Source organism: Triturus cristatus, chromosome 8 (assembly GCF_964204655.1).
Source record: "Triturus cristatus chromosome 8, aTriCri1.1, whole genome shotgun sequence".
In the NCBI taxonomy this organism is placed as follows: Eukaryota; Metazoa; Chordata; class Amphibia; order Caudata; family Salamandridae; genus Triturus; species Triturus cristatus.
In genome coordinates this window covers 250,240,409-250,263,986 of record NC_140591.1, presented here as the reverse complement: position 1 = coordinate 250,263,986, position 23,578 = coordinate 250,240,409, and positions in this window count along the sequence as shown.

Sequence of the window (23,578 nt, the reverse complement as noted above, 5' to 3'; positions counted from 1 at the left end):
CACCAGTTCAGAAAAAGTAAGTATATTTTAATAAATAAAACAAGACCAAAATGACAAACATTCAATCAGGAAAACCAGAGATATTGAATTTCAAATTGTTAAAGTAATGCACCAAAAGCACCAAACAAGGGATATCTGCTCGCACTGGACCAGGATAAAGTCAATGGCCAGGCTGACCACGGTGGATCACGGGCCAGCTTAGGCCAAGTTAGGTCCGCTGAACAAAGTACCTTAATTCTGGTTGCAGAGTATTGCGTGAGTCCGAGACGTTACGCGGTCGAAGCGATGTGTCATTTCCATGATGCTGCGAGGATGAGGTGCAAAGTCTTGTGTGTCGTCCGCGAGGATACGGTTTACAGAGGCTTGCAATGCAAAGTTTGGGAATCAAGAATGTGTTTCCCAGCTGGGGTGATGTGTTGATTCTGACGAGCTGCTCATCTGAGATGCGGAGACTGCCTCGTCGTCGAGCTGTTGTTGATGAGGGGTGTGAGGACCTGGGTTGGAGATGCGCTTTGCCATTTGTGATTCTGAAGATCCGGAGTGCGCCGTGGACCTTCTGCGCTGGGCCCAATCCACTCAACAGCAGTCAGAGGATGTGCTGCTCATTCAAGGAGATGTGCAGGTCTGGCTAGATGATGCACCATTCAGCAGAGAAGATGCGCCGGTTCTGCTAGTAAGTACCTTAGACCCACTTCCAAGAATCCAGGACTGGGATGTCATCACTTGGCAGGGTAGACTCACATATGGCAGATGCAAGGTTGTTGGAAGCCTGCTATGCCCCTGAGGCTTCAGATCAGCCAACTAGCCCTCAGAGGCACTCTGGGTTCTGGGTTCAGAGATGCAGGTCCAGTCCTTTTTACCTAGGAAAGAGGGCAGCAGGCAACAGGTCAACACAGCAAAGCAGGGGTTTAGAAGAGTAGCAGTCCAGCAGAGTGGCAGTCCTTTCAGCAGCACAGTAGTCCTTATTCTTGGCAGAGTATCCACAGGTCCAGAAGTGTACTGAAGTGGTGATGTCTGAGGTCCAGTTCTTATACACAGTGGTGCCTTTGAAGTAGGGAGACTTCAAATAGATGCATTTGAAGTGCACATATGATCTCTCTTCCGGGCCTTGCTCCAGACTAACCAAAGGGGCATATGCACCACTTTGTGTGTGGACAGGACACAGCCTGTTCAGGTATAAGTTAGGCTGTGCCCAGCTCCTCCCTTCCATCCTGTCAGGATGGCCCACCAGGTCACACCTAAGCTCCAATTTTGTGTGGCAGTCTAGGTGGAATACACAAAGCCCAGCTGTCACTCACTTCACACTTGTGATAAGAGAGAGACTGCAGGCACCAATTGGTTAAGGCAAGAAAACGCCCACTTTCTAAAAGTGGCATTTTCAGAATTGTTTTTTTTAATTCAACTTCACCATAAATTAGGATTTTTTAATTAAGATTCCAGAGACACCAAACTGGTATCTTCCCCTATGGAAATTATGTTTATAAAATGAAACAAGGTAACCCCAATGTTAGCCTATTGGCGATATACACCTTGCAGTAGTGAAAAACTAATTTAAGAGTTTTTCACTACCAGGGCATGTAAAGCTTGAAAGTACATGTCCTACTTTTTAAATACATTGCATCTTGCCTTGTCCAGAGCCTACCCTAAGGGTGACTTATATGTATTTAAAAGGAAGGTTTGGGCCGGCAAGTGGTTTAATTTGCAAAGTCAACATGTCAGTTTAAAACTGCACACACAGGCTCTGCAATTGCTGGCCTGAGATATGTGTTCATAGTTACTTAAGTGGGTGTCAGAATCAGAATCATTGCTGCAGGCCCACTAGTAGCATTTAATTTACAGGCCCTAGGCAACGGTAGTGCACATCACTAGGGACTTATAAGAAAATAAATATGCTAATTGTGGATAAACCAATGTCACCACATTTTAGGGCAAGAGCACAAGTCCTTTATCACTGGTTAGCAGTGGTGAAGTGTGCAGAATCCTAATACCAGCAAAAACGAAGTCAGTATAAACTGGAGGTCTGAAATCAAAACTGTACGGGAAACCATGCCAAGGAAGCCAGGTCTAACACTAGCATTATTATGAATCGTCATCAATAGGCTTTCTAGAATGTTGATTTTGTTAGATGGTGTCAGTTGGGACTGTGACATCTCAACAGATGGACCCTTTAAGGTCTAGGGAGTGTGGGCAATCCTGCCCTGCATCTGGAAGCCCCAGTTTTAACTGCCCATAAGCAAGACTTAGCACAGTGCCAAGCGAGCACCCAGAAAGAAATATGTTTTAAGTAAGTATGCTGAGTACAAACACACGCTCACTTCCTAGTCTCCGATGCACAAACAATTACTCTCTCCAACTGTTTTAAATACTTAGATATAACCCCATTGCCCGAAATGGTTACTCAGGCAACAAATTACCTAGAGAGACTGGGTACACAGCTACAATAATCCTTCAACAATTTTATAACAATTCTTGACCATTTATATCGCGAATTAACCCAATGTAATCACAAAAGAACCATATAGTCAAAAATGTATATCCATCAACATTTTCATTGTTTCACAAAACAAAACAGAAGTATCACATTGGTAAAAAAAAATTTGGAGTGATTACAATCATAATCATCCATATATACAGTTAGCTCCATGTGTGATACAAAATAATACGGAATAATACAGTCTTCTTGATTTGGGTTCCACTTAATTGTGCAATGCCCCATTGCCTGCCACAGCAATAATCCTATTCAAACTTTTAAAAAGCAGAAACCCTACATAAGATCTGCCCTGGAAAGGGCTTGTATAAAGCTGAAGTCGAATGTGTGGTAAGAAAGAATGAAATACGGGAAGTGGTTGGGAAGCTGCGTTAGGTATGGCTTCATAGGATGTACTTCTATTGCACAATAATATCCTTAACATTCAAATTTACAAGCAAACATGAAACATTATCTCATTCCATAACCAACCATCACGTGCGAACTGATGTAATCTTACCATATACATTGAAACCTGTCAATCAAACACAACATATTTTAAACACATGCGAGATTGGATCAAGAAAAAGCACATTTTTATTTCTGGATAGCCGTGGAAACGCGCATTCAGACAGCAAGGGGTTTAACACAGGCTCCTGCAGCCCCTGCGGTACAGGACCCCTTCCCCCCCTCCCCCACCCGATTCCCTTCAGGGGGCTCTCAATCACCCCAAGGCCAATGAATATCTGTGAGACATGGGAGTCTCAGATGCCCCTCATCATATTTTTGCAGGAGCAGTACCCCATAACGCTGTGGATTGGTAATGATTTATTCCGGTGCCATGACTCGGCCACCTACGCGGTCTGAAACCCATCCGGGTTTTTTTTTACGCTTCCACCCGACAAGTGATTATTCAATCGGTGGTAGTGTCATGTCTTGACTATTGCAACGGACTGCTACTGGGTGTAAATAAAACTGTCACAAAAAGACTTCAAAGGGCACAGAATGCGGCTGCCTGCATTCTTTTTACCCTCCCTAAGCACTGTCATACCTCTCATCTCCTGTACCGTCGACACTGGCTGCCTATTGAACAGAGAATTCAGTTCAAAACTCTCTGCACCACCCATAAGATCATACACGGCCAGGGCCCCCAGATACTGCAGGGGCTCTGCATGCCATATGTTCCAACGCGAGCACTGCACTCCGCAGACCTGCATCTGGCCAGCACTCCTATGGTGCGCAGGAGCAGAGCTGGGGGGCGCTGGTTCAGGTCCCTGGCCCCAGCCCTATGGAACTCTATTCCACTCACGGTGCGCAGCACACACGCTCACTGGGCATTCAGAAAACAGATTAAAACCTGTCTGTTTTTATCCATCTAGCATGTGTGTGCATGCTGTGCTCATGTTCCTTGGGCTTTTAGAAACGGACCATACCTGGCTGTCTTTCCATCTGGCAAGCATCACTTTCCCTGGTCATCCATTCTGTTGCTGGGGCGCCCCGTTGCTGGGGCAGCCATGCGCTATTCAAGCATTCCTAACATAACATAACATAACACATGCACCAGCCAGTCATGAAACAGAGCACCAGTTTTACCCACCGGCTTGTTACTCCTGCTCATAGAGCAACAAATGAGGCTGGAAACCCATTATGTCAAATTTAATATCTTTGAATTAAATGCACATCAAAGCTAGACAAACAGAGAGCAAGCTACCGGCACCTACACAAACCAATGTAGTGTCTGCTGCTAAGGATAATGTGAAGGGATCCAATATATATTGCTATAGTGTAGAAAAGTTCACACGGTTATTGTGGCTAATGCACTACCTATGGAAACAGGACCGGTTCGTTCTTTGTTCCGCCTGACCTAAGTGTGTAATTCTGCCCCACTCAGTTTATCTTTCTATGCCTCAGTCCTCTTATTTGAGGAAAAAGGAATATGTTTGTAAACCTCCAGTATTAAGTGGACATTTAAGAAACTGCTCTCTCTGCTGAGCTTGGGCCTGATTATGAGAGGGGTGTATTTGGGTGGGGTATTTCCTACACCTAGTAAACACCAGTTCTCTGGGCGAGGTATTTAATAGCGCCTACTCTGAGTCTGATTTTCTGAAATGAGGCATAACACACGGAATCAATATTTACTTTTTGAATTCCTTTTGGGCCTTTTTTTCTGCACAAGGTCCTGCGATGAATTTCCACATGTTTGACCTGTTGAAATTTGACTGAAAGGTAGTGTTTACCACAAAACTCGAAGTTGATGTCCTTGTGCAAACTTATAACTCATATTCCCCTGTTCTCACAATCAGAGTCTGAAAGTGGGACAAAGTGCAGAAATTTCATGATTCCATTTCATTACATTGCAGATTTTATTTTTTATTTTTTCAATAATACAAACGACCGACAATTCGTTATCCATACAGCGAGCCCAGTTGTTAAAAGCATTTTCAATTCTTGGTTGAACTTTTATGCCCAAATGAGCCGTTTTACGAATGTAAAACCATGCTGCTCCCAGCGTTCCAGCGTAGAAGTGCCCTGGAAAGTTTATAAACACCAACCTAACACATGAGCTTAGAAATGTACTCCTTTGGAGGGATGAGTAAATTCATATCTTCAATGGGAGTGAGGACTCAACCCTCCAAATGTTGGTAGGGGTATAAGAGGGATTCCCCACAGAGCAAAATAGTTTCTCTACAGCAAAAAATAAAAACCTAAATAAATATATAAATAGCAGTTACACTTTTTCAAGGTGTTCAAACGTGCATTGGCATGGGAGTAACTTGAAATTCACAACAAATTTCAAAATCTACTTTTGAGAATCTGTGATTATTACAGCTTCCGAGAGTATCCCTGAAATTCTTCTGAGTTCTAGAAATCTCAGAAATGTATCACAAGCATGGGCATATCTATGGGGTACATTTCTGATTTTTTTGAGAACTGCAACATGCAATTGCATAGTTACTTTTCAGTCGGTCGAATCTGCAAATATATGAAACGAGTATAAACTTTTCTGCTGAAAACTACACTATTGCTCAAACATTATTTCGCAGTTTTTTAATTAAATCTGACTCAACTCGAAGAAGTATGGAAAATACATATGACTGGTGCCATCATTTTTCCTGCACTTCCCTCAATCTTCGAAAAAATGGCAACAAAGCTTACATTACCGGGCCTTTCAGCACACAAAAGCTCATGCAGAGCAAAATAATAGCTTCTACTCTCTAGAATCTCTGGGCCCGATTCACAGAACTAACTTAAGACAAAATCCTAAACTTACTACCATTTTGGTATTCACAGAAGGCACTTACTCATTTTGGTATTCACAGAAGGCACTTACTCATTTCGGTATTCACAGAAGTTAGGAGTCCTAACCTCAGGACGCCTAAAAACCTTCTGTGAATACCGAAAGTCTTAAAATTAGGCTTTTTCTCAGTTTAGGAGTAGTATAGTTAGGAGTCCTAACTTTAGGACTCCTAAATGCCTTCTGTGAATACTGAAAGTCTTAAAATTAGGATTTTTCTCAATTTAGTAGTAGTACAGTTAGGACTCCTAACTTTAGGACTCCTAAATGCCTTCTGTGAATACCGAAAGCCTTAAAATTAGGATTTTTTTCAGTTTAGTAGTAGTATAGTTAGGACTCCTAACTTTAGGACTCCTAAATGCCTTCTGTAAATACCGAAAGTCTTAAAATTAGGATTTTTCTCAATTTAGTAGTAGTAAAGTTAGTTAGGACTGCTAACTTTAGGACTCCTAAATGCCTTCTGTGAATACCGAAAGCCTTAAAATTAGGATTTTTCTCAGTTTACTAGTAGTAAAGTTAGGAGTCCTAACTTTAGAACTCCTAAACTGAGAAAAATCCTAATTTTAAGACTTTCCGTATTCACAGAAGGCATTTAGGAGTCCTAAAGTTAGGACTCCTAACTTCTGTGAATACCAAAGTGAGTAAGTGTCTTCTGTGAATACCAAAATGACTAAGTGCCTTCTGTGAATACGAAAACGGTAGTAAGTTTGGGATTTTGTCTTAAGTTAGTTCTGTGAATCGGGCCCTCTCTCTTTACACTGATCAGCTACATATCACAACAGAAAGTACTCTACCACCCTCAGGGTAAAGTATAGCTGCTGCTATCTATGGGCCCGATTCACAGAACTAACTTAAGACAACATCCTAAACTTACTACCATTTTCGTATTCACAGAAGGCACTTACTCATTTTGGTATTCACAGAAGACACTTACTCACTTCGGTATTCACAGAAGTTAGGAGTCCTAACTTTAGGACTCCTAAATGCCTTCTGTGAATACCGAAAGTCTTAAAATTAGGATTTTTCTCAGTTTAGGAGTCCTAAAGTTAGGACTCCTAAATTTACTACTACTAAACTGAGAAAAACCCTAATTTTAAGGCTTTCGGTATTCACAGAAAGCATTTAGGAGTCCTAAAGTTAGGAGTCCTAACTTTACTACTACTAAATTGAGAAAAATCCTAATTTTAAGACTTTCGGTATTCACAGAAGGCATTTAGGAGGCCTAAAGTTAGGAGTCCTAACTATACTACTACTAAACTGAGACAAATCCTAATTTTAAGGCATTCAGTATTCACAGAAGGCATTTAGGAGTTCTAAAGTTAGGAGTCCTAACTTTACTACTACTAAATTGAGAAAAATCCTAATTTTAAGACTTTCGTTATTCACAGAAGGCATTTAGGAGTCCTAAATTTAGGAGTCCTAACTATACTACTACTAAACTGAGAAAAATCCTAATTTTAAGACTTTCGGTATTCACAGAATCCATTTAGGAGTCCTAAAGTTAGGACTCCTAACTTCTGTGAATACCGAAATGAGTAAGTGCCTTCTGTGAATACCAAAATGAGTAAGTGCCTTCTGTGAATACCAAAATTGTAGTAAGTTTAGGATTTTGTCTTAAGTTAGTTCTGTGAATCGGGCCCAGAGATCCCAGTCATGATCTTTGACCTGGGAATAAAAAACTTAATGTTTGACAATCATACTTTTCATAAATCACATTTGTACATATACAAATAGAAAAATCTAACATTTGTCAGCAAATATTTAGCAATTCTAACATTTCATTGTGAAATATCAGCCCCTCTCTATAATTTATACTTTTCTGCTGACAATTTATTTAATAATTTTTTCGCACTATTTCACATACTGACCTGAAGCGAAGACGTGGATATTTTTCTCCCCATGCCTACAAAATAAAGACGTTTAATTTATGCCAAAAATATTTTTCCTGCAACGCTGTTATGCTGGTTAATTCTAGGGTCAGGTGAAATCACATTTTATTACAAAATATGCACAATTTCATTAAAACTACTTTGTCGGTATCTTCATAAAAAAATGAAGATGAAGATAGACTTCTAATTCAAAAATCACGTGAGATACCGTCATGAGACTGATTCAAGATAAAAATGGGCCTGATTCAAAAACTGCATTTTGTGGTACCTAAAGTAGTACTACAGTACTTACTACAAAATGCAATTCATAGCTTTTCTAAATGAAGCTCTTTACTATGGTGGTGGAGATCTCTACACAAGTAAGCACGTAAGTATACTATATATATATATATATGTATATATATATATATATACCTCCAAGATTTTGTCACGACCCTACCAGCATACATTAAAGATACAACTGACATTTTATTTCAGCTGAGTAACTGTGAGTGGTCGGAAGAATATTTGTTCCTCACCATGGACATCTCTACTTTATATACCAGTATTGCACACTCAGCCGTTTTGAGAGCCGTGAAATTTTTTTGGGGCAAATGACCTATTGAACAGTATCGCCACAATGAGATGTAGATCAAAATGATACATTGGTGTCTTTATAACAATGTGTTCACATTTAACAATGTGGTATTTCAGCAACTACGCGGCGTGGCTATGGGGGCATGCTTTTCTCCCAGTTACGCTGGACTCCATGTGGGCTGGTGGGAGGAGCATGTCCTCAGGTCACAACACGCCTCAATATGGTCTGAGCATGTAATCAAATACTGGCGCTATATTGATGATGTCTTTATTATATGGCGAGGGACCAAAGATCAAGCCAATCACTTTGTCGATACTATCAATGACAATGATTTAAACCTGCAATTCACTGCTAATATTGATTCAAATTTTGCTAATTATTTGGACATCAGAGTGGAAGTAATCAATGGTAGAGTAGAAACTTGTCTATATAGGAAGCCAACCTCTGGCAACACTGCCCCTGAGGCTTCAGATAAGCCAACTAGCCCTCAGAGGCACTCTGGGTTCTGGGTTCAGAGATGCATGTCATCCTTTTTACCCAGGCAAGAGGGCAGCAGGCAGCAGGTCAGCACAGCAAAGCAGGGGTTTAGCAGAGTAGCAGTCCAGCAGAGTGGCAGTCATTTCAGCAGCACAGCAGTTCTTTTTCTTGGCAGAGTATCCACAGGCCCAGATGTGTACTGAAGTGGTGGTTTCTGAGGTCTAGTTATTATACACAGTGGTGCCTTTGAAGTAGGGAGACTTCAAATAGATGCATTTGAAGTGCACATATGATCTCTCTTCCGGTCCTTGCTCCAGACTAACCACAGGGGCATATTCACCACTTTGTGTGTGGACAGGACACAGCATATTCAGGTATAAGTTAGGATGTGCCCAGCTCCTCCCTTGCATCCTGTCAGGATGGCCTACCAGGTCACACCTAAGCTCCCATTGTGTGGGGCTGTCTAGGTGGAATACACAAAGCGCAGCTGTCACTCACTCCACACTTGTGATCAGAGAGAGGCTGCAGGCACCAATTGGTTAAGGCAAGAAAACGACCACTTTCTAAAAGTGGCATTTTCAGAATTGTTTTTTTTAATTCAACTTCACCATAAATTAGGATTTTTGAATTAGGATTCCAGAGACACCAAACTGGTATCTTGGAAATTATGCTTATAAAATGAAATAAGGTAACCCCAATGTAAGCCTATTGGCGATATACGCCTTGCAGTAGTGAAAAACGAATTTAAGAGTTTTTCACTACCAGGGCATGTAAAGCTTGAAAGTACGTGTCCTACTTTTCAAATACATTGCATCTTGCCTTGTCCAGAGTCTACCCTAAGGATGACTTATATGTATTTAAAAGGAAGGTTTGGGCCTGGAAAGTGGTTTAATTTGCAAAGTCAACATGGCAGTTTAAAACTGCACACACAGGCTCTGCAATTGCTGGCCTGAGATATGTGTTCATAGTTACTTAAGTGGGTGTCAGAATCAGAATCATTGCTGCAGGCCCACTAGTAGCATTTATTTTACAGGCCCTAGGAAAAGGTAGTGCACATCACTAGGGACTTATAAGAAAATAAATATGCTAATTGTGGATAAACCAATGTCACCACATTTTAGGGCAAGAGAACAAGTACTTTATCACTGGTTAGCAGTGGTGTAGTGTGCAGAGTCCTAAGGCCAGCAAAAACGAAGTCAGTATAAACAGGAGGTCTGAAAGCAAACCCTTAGGGTAAACCATGCCAAGGAAGCCAAGTCTAACACCCTGCCATGCATTATTATGAATCGTCATCAATAGGCTTTCTAGAATGTTGATTTTGTTAGATGATGTCAGCTGGGACTGTGACATCTCAGCAGATGGACTCTTCAAGGTCTAGGAAGTGTGGGCAATATTGCCCTGCAGCTGGAAGCCCCAGTTTTAACTGCCCATAAGCTGTGGACTATAAGAAAGACTTAGCACAGTGCCAAGCAAGCACCCAGAAAGAAATATGTGTTAAGTAAGTATGCTGAGTACAAACACCCGCTCACTTCCTTGTCTCCGATGCACAAACAATTACTCTCTCCAACTGTTTTGCCCGAAATGGTTACTCAGGCAACAAATTACCTAGAGAGACTGGGTGCACAGCTACATTAATCCTTCAACAATTTTATAACAATTCTTGACCATGTATATCGCAAATTAACCCAATGTAATCACAAAAGAACCACATAGTCAAAAATGTATATCCATCAACATTTTCATTGTTTCACAAAACAAAACAGAAGTATCACATTGGTACAATTGTTTTTGTAGTGATTACAATTATAATCATCCATATATACAGTTAGCTCCATGTGTGATACAAAATAATACGGAATAATACAGTCTTCTTGATTTGGGTTCCACTTAATTGTGCAATGCCCCATTGCCTGCCACAGCAATAATCCTATTCAAACCTTTAAAAAGAAGAAACCCTACATAAGATCTGCCCTGGAAAGGGCTTGTATAAAGCTGCAGTCGAATGTGTGGTAAGAAAGAATGAAATACGGGAAGTGGTTGGGAGGCTGCGTTAGGTATGGCTTCATAGGATGTACTTCAATTGCTCAATAAAATCCTTAACATTCAAATTTACAAGCAAACATGAAACATTATCTCATTCCATAATCATCCATCACATGCGAACAGATTTAATCTTACCATATACATTGAAAAGCTGTCAATCAAACACAACATATTTTAAACACATGCAAGATTGGATCAAGAAAAAGCACATTTTTATTTCTGGATAGCCGTGGAAACGTGCATTCAGACAGCCAGGGGTGTAACACAGGCTCCTGCAGCCCCTGTGGTACAGCACCCCTCCCCCCCTCCCCCACCTGATTCTCTTCAGGGGGCTCTCAATCACCCCAAGGCCACGAATATGACTCCCCTCATAATATTTTTGCAGGAGCAGTAACCCATAACGCTGTGGATTGGTAATGATTTATTCCGGTGCCATGACTCAGCCACCTACGCGGTCTGAAACCCATCCGGGGTTTTGGATGCTTCCACTCAACAAGTGATTATTCAATCGGTGGTAGTGTCATGTCTTGACTATTGCAATGGACTGCTACTGGGTGTAAATAAAACTGTCACAAAGAGACTTCAAAGGGCACAGAATGCGGCTGCCTGCATTCTTTTTGCCCTCCCTAAGCACTGTCATACCTCTCATCTCCTGTACCGTCGACACTGGCTGCCTATTGAACAGAGAATTCAGTCAAAAACTCTCTGCACCACCCATAAGATCATACACGCCCAGGGCCCCCAGATACTGCAGGGGCTCTGCATGCCATATGTTCCAACGTGAGCACTGCACTCCGCAGACCTGCATCTGGCCTGCACCCCTATGGTGCGCAGGAGCAGAGCTGGGGGGCGCTGGTTCAGGTCCCTGGCCCCAGCCCTATGGAACTCTATTCCACTCACGGTGCGCAGCACACACGCTCACTGGGCATTCAGAAAACAGATTAAAACCTGTCTGTTTTCATCCATCTAGCATGTGTGTGCATGCTGTGCTCATGTTCCTTGGGCTTTTAGAAACGGACCATACCTGGCTGTCTTTCCATCTGGCAAGCATCATTTTCCCTGGTCATCCATTCCGCGAGCGCTGGGACGCCCCGTTGCTGGGGCAGCCATGCGCTATACAAGCATTCCTAACATAACATAACTTAACACGTGCACCAGTCAGTCATGAAACAGAGCACCAGTTTTACCCACCGGCTTGTTACTCCTGCTCATAGAGCAACAAATGAGACTGGAAACCCATTATGTCAAATTCAATATCTTTGAATTAAATGCACATCAAAGCTAGACAAACAGAGAGCAAGCTACCAGCACCTACACAAACCAATGTAGTGTCTGCTGCTAAGGATAATGTGAAGGGATTCAATATATATTGCTATAGTGTGAAAAATTTCACATGGTTATTGTGGCCAATGCACTACCTATGGAAACAGGACCGGTTCGTTCTTTGTTCCGCCTGACCTAAGTGTGTTATTCTGCCCCACTCAGTTCATCTTTCTATGCCTCAGTCCTCTTATTTGAGGAAAAAGGAATATATTTGTAAACCTCCAGTATTAAGTGGACATTTAAGAAACTGCTCTCTCTGCTGATGTTGGGTCTGATTATGAGAGGGGTGTCTATTTGGGTGGGGTATTTCCTACGCCTAGTAAACACCAGTTCTCTGGGCGAGGTATTTAATAGCGCCTACTCTGAGTCTGATTTTCTGAAATGAGACATAACGCAGGGAATCAATATTTACTTTTTGAATTCCTTTTGTGCCTTTTTTCTGCACAAGGTCCTGCGATGAATTTCCTCATGTTTGACCTGTTGAAATTTGACTGAAAGGTAGTGTTTACCACAAAACTCGAAGTAGATATCCCTGTGCAAACTTATAACTCAAATTCCCCTGTTCTCACAATCAGAGTCTGAAAGTGAGAAAAAGTGCAGAAATTTCATGATTCCATTTCATTAAATTGCAGATTTTATTTTATATTTTTTCAATAATACAAACGACCGACAATTCGTTATCCATACAGCGAGTCCAGTTGTTAAAAGCATTTTCAATTCTTGGTTGAACTTTTATGCGCAAATGAGCCGTTTTACAAATGTAAAACCATGCTGCTCCCAGCGTTTCCGCGTAGAAGTGCCCTGGAAAGTTTATAAACACCAACCTAACACATGATCTTAGAAATGTACTCCTTTGGAGGGATGAGTAAATTCATATCTTCAATGGGAGTGAGGACTCAACCCTCCAAATGTTGGTAGGGGTATAAGAGGGATTCCCCACAGAGCAAAATATTTTCTCTACAGCAAAAAATAAAAACATAAATAAATATACAAATAGCAGTTACACTTTTTCAAGGTGTTCAAACGTGCATTGGCATGGGAGTAACTTGAAATTCACAACAAATTTCAAAATCTACTTTTGAGAATCTGTGATTATTACAGCTTCCAAGAGTATCCCTGAAATTCTTCTGAGTTCTAGAAATCTCAGAAATGTATCACAAGCATGGGCATAAATCTATGGGGTACATTTCTGATTTTTTTGAGAACTGCAACATGCAATTGCATAGTTACTTTTCAGTCGGTCGAATCTGCAAAGATATGAAACGAGTATAAACTTTTCTACTGAAAAACGACACTATTGCTCAAACATTATTTCGCAGTTTTTAAATTAAATCTGACTCAACTCAAAGAAGTATGGAAAATACATATGACTGGTGCCATCATTTTTCCTGCACTTCCCTCAATCTTCGAAAAAATGGCAACAAAGCTTACATTACCGGGCCTTTCAGCACACAAAAGCTCATGCAGAGCAAAATAAGGGTTTCTACTCTCTAGAATCTCTCTCTTTACACTGATCAGCTACATGTCACAACAGAAAGTACTCTGCCACCTGCAGGGTAAAGTATAGCGGCTGCTATCTATGATCCCAGTCATGATCTTTGACCTGGGAATAAAAAACTTAATGTTTGACAATCATACTTTTCATAAATCACATTTGTACATATACAAATAGCAAAATCTAACATTTGTCAGCAAATATTTAGCAATTCTAACATTTCATTGTGAAATATCAGCCCCTCTCTATAATTTATACTTTTCTGCTGACAATTTGTTTAATAATTTTTTTCGCACTATTTCACATACTGACCCGAAGCGAAGACGTGGATGCTTTTCTCCCCATGCCTACAAAATAAAGACGTTTAATTTATGCCAAAAATATTTTTCCTGCAACGCTGTTCTGCTGGTTAAATCTAGGGTCAGGTGAAATCACATTTTATTACAAAATATGCACAATTTCATAAAAACCACTTTGTCGGTATCTTCATAAAAAAGTGAAGATGAAGATATACTTCTAATTCAAAAATCACGTGAGATACTGTCATGAGACTGGTTCAAGATAAAAATGCGCCTGATTCACAAACTGCATTTTGTGGTACCTAAAGTAGTACTACAGTACTTACTACAAAATGCAATTCACAAACCTCGGGCCAGAGACCTCCATCTCTCATAGCTTTTCTGAATGAAGCTCTTCACCATGGTGGTGGAGATCTCTACACAAGTAAGCACGTAAGTATACTATGTATGTATATATATATATATATATATATATTCACCAAAAGTTGCCCACGCAGATAAGCCCGCACTCCAAAACAGGTAGGTTGCAATCCACAACTTTTATTTGCAATTGATTAAGTAGGCATTTTAGTCTGTGTTTCTCCTTTACAATCCTGCCTGACGCGTTTCAAAGATTCCAATCTTCTTTCTCAAAGGCAGATTGAGAATGCAAGGTCTTTTCAGCCACAATTCCGCTTCTGTTATGTTAAAGTTTTCAAAAACGCTCCTGCTGGCTTTCACTTCGACAATTAATCAAGCTCCGGTGTGTTTATGCAGGGCAGCACGGTATTTGTAGTTTGAAATCACTTTCTGACCTTCAAATGGGTTTCATGCAACTTCGTGAGTTTTTAAAAGAAAGGAGCACTTCCCAAATACACAGAGACTGAAAGTCCAACTCCCATCAGTATTAGATTGCAGGGCAATCTTTTGGGTGATTTATACACGGCAGGTCCAGCCGTGGGGCCGACGCACCTCCCTAAAAAGAGAGAGGGATCTTGTCTTGGAATTATGCCAGGAGAAAACGATGAGCAGGTAATCTAAAAGTAAAGTGAAAGCAGGACTTTCAGTCTGTGTTTCCCTGTTTTAAAAATGACAATTTTGCAAGCACTACAGAGACCAAAATGCCTTAGAAAAAAAGCACACCGGAGGCAGCAGCACACCAGAGGCTCATTAATTGAATAAAAGCAGGAAGGTAACTGTGGTGCTTTGAATGCTGAAACTTCACATGCCTTTGAAAACGGAGAAATGTTCTCTGAAACGCGTCAGGCAAGAGACTAGCAGTGAACTGGAAAAAGCCTCGGACTAAAAAGCCTGCTTTGCTTTGAATAAATATTGGTGTTCCAATTTTACCTGTTGTGGAGTGCGGGCTCAATTGCAGGGCAATCTTTTGGGTGATTTATACACGGCAGGTCCAGCCGTGAGGCCGACGCACCTCCCTAAAAAGAGAGAGGGATCTTGTCTTGGAATTATGCCAGGAGAAAACGACGAGCAGGTAATCTAAAAGTAAAGTGAAAGCAGGACTTTCAGTCTGTGTTTCCCTGTTTTAAAAATGACAACTTTGCAAGCACTACAGAGACCAAAATGCCTTAGAAAAAAAGCACACCGGAGGCAGCAGCACACCAGAGGCTCATTAATTGAATAAAAGCAGGAAGGTAACTGTGGTGGTTTGAATGCTGAAACTTCACATGCCTTTGAAAACGGAGAAATGTTCTCTGAAACGCGTCAGGCAAGAGACTAGCAGTGAACTGGAAAAAGCCTTGGACTAAAAAGCCTGCTTTGCTTTGAATAAATATTGGTGTTCCAATTTTACCTGTTGTGGAGTGCGGGCTCAATTGCAGGGCAATCTTTTGGGTGATATATATATATATATATATATATATATATGAGCACACTTTTAGATGCCTAGCTCCAACTGCCGCTGCTCCTGAACGAAGGGCGCGTCGTCCGTACGGATAAACCAGGCAAAATCTGTTAATATCTCCAATAGTTCAAATCACCCCAGTGAAAAGATGACGACGCCATGTCTTGCTCGATAACACAATTTTAATCGTCAGCTGCTGGATGCGTTTCGCCTGTCCTGCAGGCTTGTTCACCAACAGTCAACAATAAAGTTCATCACCATTTTGAACACTGAAAGGACATGTCACATGATCAAAACTACCACAATAGTGTAATCGAAGACAGACTCGTAGTCTCCACAAAAATAAACGCCTAAATGCATTATGTAGCCGTCTGAAATACTACAACTTCAATTACATTGAAAATTCAACATGTTATAAATCATACTTAACTCCTTTATAATAATTGGCTATTCTTGTTTTCAAGTGAACACAACAAGAAAAAACGAGGAGAGAGTAGTTAATGCCTCCAACCATGCGTAAATATTAAAAGTTAAATAGACTTTGTTCCGCAAATCTCAAAAGGATTATAGATAACATTTGATGTAAAGCCCAAGTGGGCTTGGCAATCAGGGTAGATAATTAGCAAACAGATAATTTGTATGTCCCTTCTAATGTGTTCCACCCTTAGTGAAAAAACATTTTATTTTACATAATATTCATGTCATGCAAATGCATGCAGAAATAAAAGCAAAATGGTTAAAACGATAAAGAGAAGAAGATAGCAACCTCTAAGAAATCTACAAATGTGTATGGAGATCCTCCTCCATATTCAGACCTGCTGGTGCTTTGCAATTTAGTTTGGTTATGTATGAGGATTCCATTTTCCTCAATATTTTCTCCCGGTTCCCACCTCTCATGCTGGGTTTCACAGAATCAATGACAAAATATGACAGCCGAATTATGTTTTTCTGATGGTATCGCTCAAAATGTCGAGCTACTGGATAGGACTTGTCGCCATTTTTAATGGCCCTTAAATGTTGAAGCACTCGCTTGTGTACAGGTAAAATCGTGCTGCCCACGTATCTACGACGGCTACATAATGCATTTAGGCGTTTATTTTTGTGGAGACTACGAGTCTGTCTTCGATTACACTATTGTGGTAGTTTTGATCATGTGACATGTCCTTTCAGTGTTCAAAATGGTGATGAACTTTATTGTTGACTGTTGGTGAACAAGCCTGCAGGACAGGCGAAACGCGTCCAGCAGCTGACGATTAAAATTGTGTTATCGAGCAAGACATGGCGTGGTCATCTTTTCACTGGGGTGATTTGAACTATTAGAGATCTATATATATATATACATATATATATTACCTACTGGCGGTCGCCAGTAGGTAGTTATAGTTAGGACCGTGTTTCCATAGGAAATCTGAAAATTCTATTTTGAATAACTTTGGCGCCGGTTGACGAATCCTCGCGAAATTTTCAAAACTAATGGGGCGCTCCGTTCAGCTCCTACCCTGAAAGTCTCGGGGTGATTCGTAAAGCGGGGGCCGAGAAAAAAGGGGGGTCCCAAAACGCGTTTTCCCCATGCATTTTTCCATAGGGACTTTAGTCGCAGCTACAGCCCGAACGGCTGAACAGAATTATGTGAAATTTGGCAGAGAGGTAGCCATAAGGTCCATGAAGTGCCTTTTGCAGGTTTGGTGTAAATCTGTTCAGTATTTCCTGAGAAATTAGCATTTAAATCAATATATATATCTGTAAGCGCGCAGCGTGCGCGCATTGAGCAAGTCCTGTGCGCGCACCTTGCCGATCGCGAGCGCACTTCTGATTGGTTGTTAGATGTCAGTAAACATTCGAATCGGTGGAAATCAGGAAGCAGCGGCCGCCATTTTGTCTCTCGCATAAAGAGGGGTTGAAAAACAAAGGGGGAGAACTTGAAAAGGGGGCAGAGTGGGGAGATATTGACCCACTAGGCATTGTAAGGGGGTCACAGTAGGACCTTGTAGGGCAAAAAAAAAGATTTATATTTTGAAAAAAAATATCGCCGAGTGCGCGCACCCAGCGCGCACCCGAAATTGTTTTAAAAACAACAAAAATTTAAAAAATTCGCAATTAAGTAAAAAGATATAAGGTGGCTCTAAAAAGAGCCCTTGTGTTTATTGTGTGTTTTTTGGTACCTACAAGTAAGTACCGATGCAGAGTCTAAAGTTCAAGAGGAAGACTCTGTTCCCTTCATCATTGAAGTGTACACCATCTCCTCTATAAATGTCTTGCATGTTGTAACGCAAGTTGTTGTGGTATATAGAACCCATACCATAGTCTCTGAGGAAAGCAGAAATAGATTTGTTGACGTGCTTCCTTGCTTTGTCAATCTGCGGACAAAATTGGTTGGACCAGTTCCACTTTTGCCTTTGGCATATGTTAGAATATACAAAGGCAGTTTGTGGAAAAAGCGACATCAATTGCACAAAGGTGTCCTTAATAAGCATTTCCAGACCTACTCCAGTTAAAGTGCCTAGGTCATTTCCACCACCAAGGTTAGGCTGTGGGAGATGTAGAAAGGTTTTCACCAAAGGCATTAATTGGTGCCACTTTAACCCTCTCTGACCAATCCATTTAATGTCTACATTTGGCAAAGCAAGGTCTCTCACCATACCTCTTTTTTCTGCAAATGTTTCACTCCAGAAGACATAGCTGTGACCTACAATCCACACTGTGAACATCTTCAAAGGAGATCTGGATGCACTCAGAAGGTGTCTTTCAGTAGAAAGGCAAAAAGAAATGAAAGACAGTTGAAAAATGGGGGCACACATACTTTTTTTTATAAAAAGAACTCATTGGGTGTTTCAAACCATTCTACACTAAAAACTAGGCTGTATGTTTAAATTTTAAAAAGCATGTTTTGTATTGGTTCAGAAAAATGTGTGAACAAAGAACATTAGTTTGGATTTGCTGTTAGGTTTGAAAAGTCAAGCACTCTTGCTCTTTGGAAATGAAACATTGTCTGCTGAACTTCTGACCTCTCTGCTCACACCTGTGTTCCATGACCTGTTGCTATGGTAGCAGGCAGAAGTCAAGTTGGGGGAAGGGTACATTTGGAAAGGGGTTGAAGTTTTCAACCAATAGAAATGTGTGATTTCATTTGAAAAAATGTGGGAAGCACTGAGATTTGAAATTAACATGTATATGTGTGAAAAAAAGAGAGGGAAACTGTGCCATTAACTGGTTCTGCTGAGAGGAGACAGGTGTTCAGCTCAGAGATTCTGGTCTGATAAACTGCTGTGTGACTGCCACATTTCTTTCACAACTAACTAATTTTAAAGGTGAGTTATGAGTTTGAGAGGGGGTGTTTGTGGTTAATTTAGATATAAAAAAAAGAATTGTGATTATTTGTTTAAAGTTGTGATTTACATTTTCTGTTCTGGGAGATATTTAACTGTTTTGAATATGTAAAATATTATGGAGTATGTTTTCACCATAAGTTAATGTGTACTGGTAACAATGAGGAATACTGTTTTGTGCCTACCATCAAACCATGAGTCTGTGTGCAGAGAAGAGTTGTTGACAGAGATTTAATTTGTGTTGCTGTTGAAAAGTAAGACTTGCAGTTGAAAGAAAAGGACAGCTTCTTTTTAATTGTGATGGTTAGCATTTAGCAGAAATCACTTTGAAAGAAAAGAGAGGAAAATGGCAGCACATTTGAAAAAAGCATTAGTTCTGTAAGAATTGATAACTCAGGAAAGGGGCAGCCTGTGTTTTGTGCCTACCAACACAGCATGAGTCTGTGTGTATATAGGAATTGTTGTCTGAGATTTAATTTGTGAAGTTGTTGTTCAGTAAGAAATGCAGTCCTAGGAAAGGGGCAGCCTGTGTTATGTGCTTAAAATGATGGCATGAGTCTGTGTGCACACAGGAATTTTGGGCAGAGATTTAATTTGTGAAGATGTTGTTCAGTAAGAAATGCAGTTCCAGGAAAGGGGCAGCCTGTGTTATGTGCCTAAAATGATGGCATGACTCTGTGTGCACACAGGAAATGTGGGCAGAGATTTAATTTATGAAGTTGTTGTTCAGTAAGAAATGCAGTCCCAGGAAAGGGGCAGCCTGTGTTATGTGTCTAAAATGATGGCATGACTCTGTGTGCACACAGGAAATGTGGGTAGAGATTTAATTTATGAAGTTGTTGTTCAGTAAGAAATGCAGTCCCAGGAAAGGGGCAGCCTGTGTTATGTGCGTAAAATGATAGCATGAGTCTGTGTGCGCACAGGAATTGTGGGCAGAGATTTAATTTGTGAAGATGTTGTTCAGTAAGAAATGCAGTCCCAGGAAAGGGGCAGCCTGTTGTGTTTACACAAATTATCCCTTAGCACACATGCACTGTTACATACATCCCTGCAGTCTTCATGCAGTTCTGGAAGTCTCTTTGCTCATCTGTCTTGCACCAGACAATACACAGTGTTCAGAAACACACTCTTGGCACACACGCAGCAGCTTCTCCAACACTCTCATGTGTAGTACTCAGCTCTGTGTGCTGTTTCAGATAGCACTGTGTAATGCAAACACATTCAACGTCACCAAGGCCTCATTTAAATTGATCTAGTCTAATCACTCACCCTGTAACACATGGTCATGGTCTTAAGGAGCTGTTAGGACATGTGCTGTTTTCTGCTTCTGTAAATGATAAGGGAAATGTATCAGGCTGTAACAGTAATTTGGTACTATTCAGGGACACTGTTTTGTTCCAAAAAACATAGCATGAGTCTGTGTGCGCACAGGAATTGTGGGCAGAGATTTAATTTGTGAAGATGTTGTTCAGTAAGAAACGCAGTCCCAGGAAAGGGGCAGCCTGTGTTATGTGCGTAAAAAGATGGCATGAGTCTGTGTGCACACAGGAATTGTGGGCAGAGATTTAATTTATGAATTTGTTGTTCAGTAAGAAATGCAGTCCCAGGAAAGGGGCAGCCTGTGTTATGTGTGTAAAATGATGGCATGAGTCTGTGTGCGTACAGGAATTGTGGGCAGAGATTTAATTTGTGAAGATGTTGTTCAGTAAGAAATGCAGTCCCAGGAAAGGGGCAGCCTGTGTTATGTGCCTAAAATGACGATATGAGTCTGTGTGCACACAGGAATTGTGGGCAGAGATTTAATTTATGAAGTTGTTGTTCAGTAAGAATTGCAGTCCCAGGAAAGGGGCAGCCTGTGTTATGTGCCTAAAATGATGGCATGAGTCTGTGTGTGCACAGGAATTGTGGGCAGAGATTTAATTTGTGAAGTTGTTGTTCAGGAGTAATTGCAGTCCCAGGAAAGGGGCAGCCTGTTGTGTTTACACAAATTATCCCTTAGCACACATGCACTGTTACATACATCCCTGCAGTCTTCATGCAGTTCTGGAAGTCTCTTTGCTCATCTGTCTTGCACCACACAATACACAGTGTTCAGAAACACACTCTTGGCACACACGCAGCAGCTTCTCCAACACTCTCATGTGTAGTACTCAGCTCTGTGTGCTGTTTCAGATAGCACTGTGTAATGCAAACACATTCAACGACACCAAGGCCTCATTTAAATTGATCTAGTCTAATCACTCACCCTGTAACACATGGTCATGGTCTTAAGGAGCTGTTAGGACATGTGCTGTTTTCTGCTTCTGTAAATGATAAGGGAAATGTATCAGGCTGTAACAGTAATTTGGTACTATTCAGGGACACTGTTTTGTTCCAAAAAACATAGCATGAGTCTGTGTGCACACAGGAATTGTGGGCAGAAATTTAATTTGTGAAGATGTTGTTCAGTAAGAAATGCAGTCCCAGGAAAGGGGCAGCCTGTGTTATGTGCGTAAAAAGATGGCATGAGTCTGTGTGCACACAGGAATTGTGGGCAGAGATTTAATTTATGAATTTGTTGTTCAGTAAGGAATGCAGTCCCAGGAAAGGGGCAGCCTGTGTTATGTGTGTAAAATGATGGCATGAGTCTGTGCGCGTACAGGAATTGTGGGCAGAGATTTAATTTGTGAAGATGTTGTTCAGTAAGAAATGCAGTCCCAGGAAAGGGGCAGCCTGTGTTATGTGCCTAAAATGACGATATGAGTCTGTGTGCACACAGGAATTGTGGGCAGAGATTTAATTTATGAAGTTGTTGTTCAGTAAGAATTGCAGTCCCAGGAAAGGGGCAGCCTGTGTTATGTGCCTAAAATGATGGCATGAGTCTGTGTGTGCACAGGAATTGTGGGCAGAGATTTAATTTGTGAAGTTGTTGTTCAGTAAGAATTGCAGTCCCAGGAAAGGGGCAGCCTGTTGTGTTTACACAAATTATCCCTTAGCACACATGCACTGTTACATACATCCCTGCAGTCTTCATGCAGTTCTGGAAGTCTCTTTGCTCATCTGTCTTGCACCAGACAATACACAGTGTTCAGAAACACGCTCTTGGCACACACGCAGCAGCTTCTCCAACACTCTCATGTGTAGTACTCAGCTCTGTGTGCTGTTTCAGATAGCACTGTGTAATGCAAACACATTCAACGTCACCAAGGCCTCATTTAAATTGATCTAGTCTAATCACTCACCCTGTAACACATGGTCATGGTCTTAAGGAGCTGTTAGGACATGTGCTGTTTTCTGCTTCTGTAAATGATAAGGGAAATGTATCAGGCTGTAACAGTAATTTGGTACTATTCAGGGACACTGTTTTGTTCCAAAAAACATAGCATGAGTCTGTGTGCGCACAGGAATTGTGGGCAGAGATTTAATTTGTGAAGATGTTGTTCAGTAAGAAATGCAGTCCCAGGAAAGGGGCAGCCTGTGTTATGTGCGTAAAAAGATGGCATGAGTCTGTGTGCACACAGGAATTGTGGGCAGAGATTTAATTTATGAATTTGTTGTTCAGTAAGAAATGCAGTCCCAGGAAAGGGGCAGCCTGTGTTATGTGTGTAAAATGATGGCATGAGTCTGTGTGCGCACAGGAATTGTGGGCAGAGATTTAATTTGTGAAGATGTTGTTCAGTAAGAAATGCAGTCCCAGGAAAGGGGCAGCCTGTGTTATGTGCCTAAAATGACGATATGAGTCTGTGTGCACACAGGAATTGTGGGCAGAGATTTAATTTATGAAGTTGTTGTTCAGTAAGAATTGCAGTCCCAGGAAAGGGGCAGCCTGTGTTATGTGCCTAAAATGATGGCATGAGTCTGTGTGTGCACAGGAATTGTGGGCAGAGATTTAATTTGTGAAGTTGTTGTTCAGTAAGAATTGCAGTCCCAGGAAAGGGGCAGCCTGTTGTGTTTACACAAATTATCCCTTAGCACACATGCAATGTTACATACATCCCTGCAGTCTTCATGCAGTTCTGGAAGTCTCTTTGCTCATCTGTCTTGCACCAGACAATACACAGTGTTCAGAAACACACTCTTGGCACACACGCAGCAGCTTCTCCAACACTCTCATGTGTAGTACTCAGCTCTGTGTGCTGTTTCAGATAGCACTGTGTAATGCAAACACATTCAACGTCACCAAGGCCTCATTTAAATTGATCTAGTCAAATCACTCACCCTGTAACACATGGTCATGGTCTTAAGGAGCTGTTAGGACATGTGCTGTTTTCTGCTTCTGTAAATGATAAGGGAAATGTATCAGGCTGTAACAGTAATTTGGTACTATTCAGGGACACTGTTTTGTTCCAAAAAACATAGCATGAGTCTGTGTGCGCACAGGAATTGTGGGCAGAGATTTAATTTGTGAAGATGTTGTTCAGTAAGAAATGCAGTCCCAGGAAAGGGGCAGCCTGTTGTGTTTACACAAATTATCCCTCAGCACACATGCACTGTTACGTACATCCCTGTAGTCTTCATGCAGTTCTGGAAATCTCCTTGCTCATGTCTCTTGCAGCTGACAATACATA